Here is a 7,645-nt window from a genome sequence, read left to right as displayed (position 1 = left end):
TCTGAAGGATGTACACGAAGGAATATGTGGCCACCACGCAAGTAGTCGAGCTATTGCAGCCAAGGTTTTTCGGGCAGGATTCTATTGGTTGACAGCAATCGAGGACGCCAAGGAAATAGTAAGAACTTGCGACGCGTGTCAAAGGTTTGCCGCAAAACCTCACTCTCCAGCGGTAGAACTAACACCAATACCATTGTCGTGGCCCTTTGCCCAATGGGGACTTGATATGGTGGGCAAGTTGCACAAAGCTTCGCCTGGAGGGTATGAGTATTTGCTGGTCGCTGTCGATAAATTCACCAAGTGGGTAGAAGCGAAGCCAATAAATTCACCAGACGCAGCGTCGGCAATAAAGTTTGTGAAAGGCCTCGTTTTTCGGTTTGGGGTGCCTCATAGCATTGTTACAGATAATGGTTCAAACTTCACATCCAAGGAATTCAAGGAATACTGCGCAGAAGTAGGCATTAAATTGCACTTTGCGTCAGTTGGGCACCCGCAAACTAACGGACAAGTCGAGAAAGCCAATGGTATCATCTGCAACGGCCTCAAAAAGCGCCTGCTAGTACCGCTTGAAAAAGCTCGACATACTTGGCCAGAGGAACTGCCAAGTGTTTTGTGGAGCATCCGAACAACACTAAATACGGCGACACAGGAAACTCCGTTTTTTCTCGTCCACGGAGCCGAAGCAGTACTACCAATTGAAATAGAGCATGATTCTCCATGGGTAACAGAGTATGACGAAGAAACATCACAAAAAGCTCGGGAGGATGATATGGACGCACTCGGCGAAGCTCGCGATGAAGTACTTTCACGAGTCACCAAATACCAGCAAGACCTCAAAAACTACCACAGTCGACAGTTAAGACCAAGATCTTTTCAAGTTGGGGATTTGGTCCTGCGGTTAAATCAAAAAAGTACTGAGAAGCTCGAATCACCATGGTTGGGGCCTTACGTGGTCACGGAAGTCATCGACGGAGGCGCATACAGGATCAAGGACAAGAAGACAGGGGCTCCCGAGAAAAACCCCTGGAACGTAGCACAGCTCAGGCGGTTCTACGCTTAGAGTCGAAATATAGTCCTTCTCTGTAAAAATACAATGTACTGAAACGCCCGCGAGTTTTCAGACGCACTCTTTTCCTTTTCGGGGCACCGAGTGGGGCCGGAAAGGTTTTTAATGAGGCGGGCTCGCGGTGCTGCAATATAATAAAGATAGTGGAGATATATTTCTTATTCTTCGACACGCTCGGGGGCTCAATGCCTTCAAGTCTCAAAATACGTACAATATAGACAAATTAGACTTACCAAAATATTTCGCCTTGGTACACTAAATACCTCGCCAAATATCGGAAGCTAACAAAATTATAAATATAGTGTACACGTCAAAAATCTTATTGCTCTGATCCAAGAAACCTTGCAACAAAAATATAGAACTTCGACAGAGGCTTGCAACCTATTCGGTGCAAAAATAAAGATATCTCCTTACGGCAAGAAGAAAAGTCTTCGAGATAAAAAAAAAACAGTACAAACTTTAGCCAGAAGGCTCGGGGGCTCCAACAATATAGAGCACTTTACAATATACAACAATTTTCTTCGGAAATCAAAAAGATACAGACATAATGTTGTCCAATATAGTACAAATCAGTCAAAGCCTAAAATACTATCTATGGACAAACCTCTGGTTGTTTTATGCTCAGCATAGGACCCCTTGACGAAGAATTCTGAGTCCATCCGAAGAAGCTCATCTATCATCGACTCGGCCACAGGAGTTACCATCTCATTGATTGAGTCAATATCATTTTTTCGCCGCGACTTCTTGGCCAGGCAATCAGCAACAATCTTCGTCAGGTCTAATTTTGGATGGCAAATATTTATCATAATCATGGCGAACCTCGCTCCAGCAGTTAATTGAGCTCGCACAAAATTATGAATGCGGGGAGCATCTCTGAATACCTCCAGCAATTCAGGAAGAGTTTTGGGAACTTCATTTCGAGGAAACAAAGTCTTGTAAACAAGGGTTAATGTTGTCGTGCAAAAATTGAGAAATTCGCGCACTTGGCAAGCACGATCTTGAAACCTGACAATTTGTTGGGTTCGTTCAGGGGACGCCCAGAATAAACAGCCATGGTTAAGGGAAAGATTGACGAGAAGATTTGTTCTCTCGTTCACTCTTCGATCTTCGGCGGCAGCATCAAGAACCGAGCCTATTAAACGATAAGGCAAGAAATTTGAAGGGGGGCACAGCAAAATAAAGAGGAGGCATTGCGAGGTTGGAAAAACATACCTAACATATCTGTGCTAGCCTCCAACATTAGCTCGAGCATGCTATTTTCTCGGGTAGTGGCTCCCTTTGCTTCCAACACAGCAGTATCCTTGGCAGCCACAGCTTCTTTGGCTTGTTGGAGGGCAAGTTTTTCTTGTTCGGATGCTTTTCGAGACTGTTCCATCATTGCCAGAGTTTGTTTCTTCATGGACTGAAGTTGTTGTCTAAGTTCTTGCAAATCCTCCGAGAAATGTTTGCTCGAAGAACCTTCAAGGGGGTCGTTATCAACTATCATTTTCTTCGAGAAGGAAGAAGCAGGTGAAGCATCGGCAGAGCAAGGATTGGTCGAATAGTTATCAAATATTAACTGGAAAAGAAAGCGCCAGGATCAATGATAGTGCCAGAAGGAATTTCATTAATTTCTAGAAAAATTTACATAGACATTACAAAAGAAGTTTCTCAAAAGAACTACCAGGATAATTGTCACCACAGCTAAATTGGCGACAAAGGCAAAAGAGACAGAGAAAACAAAAAACAAAGAGGCATGTAACTAGACCTCCGGCCTCGACGAGCTAGGAGTTGAAGATGGTTTGATCCCGAGATAGGCCAGAATTTTCTTCGTATTGGGTTTGGCTGCCTTGATCAAAGACCGCCATTTTGATTGCTCTATCTGCTCGGTGACATAGGCACCCCAAATGGGCCTGCCGAATATAGTACCCGGGGTTTACTGAAGGCCCACTACCCGAAGAATAAGAAGATTCGAGAGCCCAAGATGTATTTAAGGAAAAGATGAGTTGTAATAGGAAGTGTTATTTGTAATCTGGCGGGATGAGTTAGAAACCATCCCGGACTCTGTAAACTTGTATAGCACGAATCCCTCGGCTCCACCTCATATATAAAGGGGGAGTCGAGGGACGAAGAATCAATCGAATCATTGTCTGCAAACCCTAGTTTTCATAATCGTCGAGTACTTTTCGGCTGAAACTTTCGAGATCTACTTACCCTCTACTTCTAACTAAACCCTAGCCTACAATCCATAGGCATTGACAAGTTAATACCTTGTCAATTGGCGCCGTCTGTGGGGACTAGAGGCGTAAGGAGCTGATCTCGATGGCACGCTCAAGATCTTCGACATCGTCAACCGCAAGCAACACAATGGATCGAGGTAAACAGATCGCTGCTGGTCTTGTTGATTTTGTTCCTCACCCACCCTCCCGTTTGGATGCATATGCGTATCTGGCGGAACCCATGGAGATGACGTTCGGAAGGTTTCACTTTCGCATCGAGAAGGAAGGATCGTATCGTGTCGAGATTCCGATTTCGTCGGGATCGTCGGTGGTCGATTCCGATTTTTCAAACTATGCATCGTCAATCGAGTCAGGAGAAGAAGAAACCTCGGCGACACGCTACGTCAGCACCAGAGCAAGAGAGAAACTCGCCAAGATCTTCAACGACATGTCGTTTGAGTCATCGGCGGACTCATATATAAACGATGGCTCAAGCGATGTCGACAGTTACGACTTCGTCGACAAATCTCTGACAGTGGGCAAGGTCTTCATCAATCTCAACGATGATGTCACCAAACCCAACGTAGATCTGAGTACAAAGTATCATCAGATTTACGCCATTGAAGATCAAGAGGAGACATCTGAGGCTTTCGACAGTCTGGGAAATCCATACGTCGATCCCTCCAATCTGCGACAAGGCTTGGGCAACAAATACGTCGGGCCAGAGCCGCGAGATAGAGTTCAACTTTCACAAGCAGCGTGGGACAGAGCTGCGAGAGCTATGAACGGCACGTAACCAATGGCTACCATAGCCACACCGGAAGAATTGCAAGCATATCAATATAGGCTCGCACGAGCTGCCAGGGAATTGGAAAAACAGACACTGAGTTGAACAGGAGAAAGGAGGCAGCTTCTGCATCCAGCAGGAGAAGGGCAGATCTAAGTCGACAATCTAGAACTACGGGTGATAGCCATCGGGAGGCGCGGAACAGAGCAAGGTCAAGGCTGCAACACATACCCGAAGCAGAAAGAGAACACTTGGTCCAAAACCTCGACATGTCCTTTATGTCGATAGATACAAGAGGAAACATCATCCCTAAGACACCAGAGGATGGGTATATGGCGACACATGCTTTTATCCTTGCATCTAAACCACCTCCGGGTGATCCAAGGGAAACACTGTACAATATGGCGGTAGCAGGAGTTGGAGCTATGGGGACAGCGTTTGTATCAACGCCTCCCGAAGGAGCGGCAAGGCAAAATAGTCCACGACCCGCAGCAGCAACAGCGGCAGCACCTGAAGGGCCAAGTGGAGCAAGAGACACAGCAGCACAAGCAAGAGTCGACAGGGCGCGACAGAGCAGAAGGGATCATCGGCAATCCCCAGAACTTAACGACGAAGATATGTGCGGCTTACCATGCTTCACGAGGAGAGTCCGAAAAACTCGAGTCCCCTCAGGATTCAAGTTACCCGATAATTTCAAGAAGTTCGACGGCCTTCAAGATCCAGAGGATTGGCTAGTCGACTATCTAGAGACGGTGAAGCTGACAGGAGGAACTAGGGCAACAGCCATGCAAAGCATCCAGGTGCACTTGAGTGGAGCCGCACGATCGTGGATAAAGAAACTCGCTCCAGGATCCATCGACAGCTGGGAAAGTTTCGAGGACGTGTTCGTCAAGAACTTCAGATCCACGTGCAAAAAACCCGCGTCGTTAGAGGAGTTGAGAGCGTGTCGACAAAAACCAGATGAGCCAATGAGAAAGTACATCCAGAGGTGGAATATCATCAAAAACTCGGCAGAAAATATATCTGACGAGAGAGCAATAGATGCGTTTGTCGCAGGAGTCAGGCGTGGAGATTTTGTCGAGGACTTGGGAAGGACCAATCCAAAGACAGTATCCGCGTTAATGGAGATAGCAAATAAATGGGCAGATGGAGAAGATGCTGTTCATAACAAACGACACAGGTCGCCAGAGGAGGACCGCGGTCGAAACTATCAACCGAGGCGAAGATTTCCTCGGACGTACCAGAACTACGATGCTCCAGGACAAATTTCGGCAGGTTTTCGGACAAATACAGGAGGAAGCAACAGAGATGATTACCAGAGAAGCAGTGAGCGGCGAGGTGTTAACAGAGATGTTTCACGCAACAGGCAAAATAGCGGGCCTAGGTTCCCAAGACCTTTCGTGTCCCCTGAAGAGATGATGAACGGACCGTGCCAGATGCACTTTTTCCTCGACAGCAACGGCAAAAGACAGTCAGGGCACTTGCAGAAGGACTGTCGAAATTTTCAAGCAATGTTGCGGTATGCAGAGAACGCTAATGCGCGAGCAGCACAGAGAAATCCTCGAGAACCCAGAAGCGAGATTCACTTGCCGCCTCCTCCCGCGATTACAGACGACAATCGGCATCAGCTCAGAATAGCGGCAGCACCTGCACCACCACCTTATGTTGATCCTAACTCCAATGGAGCAGTGTCGATGATTCAGAAGGGAAGGCCGTCCAATAGAGCTCAGAAAGTAATCTCACGACAGGTGTTTATGGCAGAGAAAATGCCTCCACCAACAGTTGAGTACCTTAATTGGTCAGGACAAGATATCGGCTTCACAATAGCAGATCATCCGCAGCAAGTTCCTCGACCAGGGCAGTCAGCACTTATTTTGCCAGCAGTTATCGCGGGATTTGATGTCTCTCGAGTGTTCATAGACGGCGGCAGCAGCTTGAACCTTATGTATGCAGATACATTGAGGAAAATGAACATATCCTTAGCAAACTTGAAACCAACAGACACAAGGTTCCACGGCATCACACCGGAGAAACCAAGCTATCCATTGGGAAAAATCAATCTTGACGTTCAGTTTGGGACCCGAGAAAATTATAGAATCGAGAGGCTCGAATTTGAAGTCGTGGATTTTCCGTCGCAATACCACGCTCTATTGGGACGACCAGCATATGCTAGATTTATGGCGGTGCCACACTATACATACCTGTTGTGGAGGTTGCCTGGACCAAAGGGACCAATCACAGTCAAAGGAAGCTTTGCCTTAGCTGATAAGTGCGACAAGGATTTTCACCGGCTGTCAGAAACTTTCGGGATGCAAGCTGAGTACTTGGCGTCAAAAAGCATGACTGATTATGACGTACTGCCAGACGTTGGAAGGCCAAACAAAGAATCAACTTTCAGTACCGAGAAAAATTCAAAAGAAGTGCAGATTCACCCGACAGACCCGAAAAAGACGACATCCATCGCAAACGACATGGATATCGCATAGGAAAGCGCGCTCGTCGAGTTCCTCCGTGAGCACTGGAAAATCTTCGCATGGTGTCCAGCTGACATGCCAGGAGTACCCAGGGAACTTGCCGAGCACCACCTAAACTTGGATCCACTAGCGAGACCAATCAAACAACCTTTGCGGCGTTTTTCGGAGCCAAACCGCAAAGCCATGCTGTCAGAAATCAATCGACTACAAGAAGCTGGTTTTATCACAGAGATATTCACAGAAGCCACATGGGTAGCAAATCCTGTGTTGGTGCCGAAGAAAAACACTAAGGTCCTTCGCATGTGCGTCGACTTTACGTGTCTCAATAAACATTGTCCAAAGGATCACTTTCCCCTCCCAAGGATCGATCAAATTATCGACTCCATGGCTGGATGTGAACGTCTTTCCTTCCTGGATGCATACTCTGGTTATAACCAGATCAGATTGAAAGAAGAAGATGAAGTAAAAACTGCGTTTATTACACCTTACGGCGTGTTTTGCTACAGAACAATGCCCTTTGGTCTAAAAAATGCGGGAGCAACATATCAGAGGATGATGCAGAAGTGTTTGGCGACACAGATTGGGAAGAACGTCCAAGTATACATTGATGATGTCGTCATAACATCAAAAAAGGGGGCAACGCTGATCGAGGATCTCAAGGAAACCTTCGACAACCTTGATAAGTTTTGCCTCAAATTGAACCCGACGAAGTGTTCTTTCGGCGTCCCAGCAGGAGAACTTCTGGGGTTCCTAGTCTCAGCAAGAGGGATTGAAGCAAATCCCGATAAAATACAGGCTATCGTAACAATGAGGAAGCCAACAAAGTTGAAAGAAATACAACAGCTAACTGGGCGAGTCGCAGCTTTGAGCAGATTCGTCGCGAGGCTGGGAGAAAAAGCGTTGCCGTTCTACGCTTTGATAAAACAAGGAGACAAATTCCAGTGGAACGAAGAAGCCGACAGAGCTTTCGAGGATTTGAAGCGCACAATTTCGACACCACCAATTTTGGTGGCGCCAAAAGAAAGGGAACCTCTCCTGTTATATATCGCAGCCACGCCCCAAGTGGTGAGCACGGTGCTAGTTGTCGAAAGGGAAGAAGAAGGAAAACTCCACGGCGTGC

This window comes from Lolium perenne, chromosome 3 (assembly GCF_019359855.2).
Source record: "Lolium perenne isolate Kyuss_39 chromosome 3, Kyuss_2.0, whole genome shotgun sequence".
In the NCBI taxonomy this organism is placed as follows: Eukaryota; Viridiplantae; Streptophyta; class Magnoliopsida; order Poales; family Poaceae; genus Lolium; species Lolium perenne.
The sequence above is the reverse complement of the archived record's forward strand: the minus strand, read 5'-3'. Positions refer to the sequence as shown.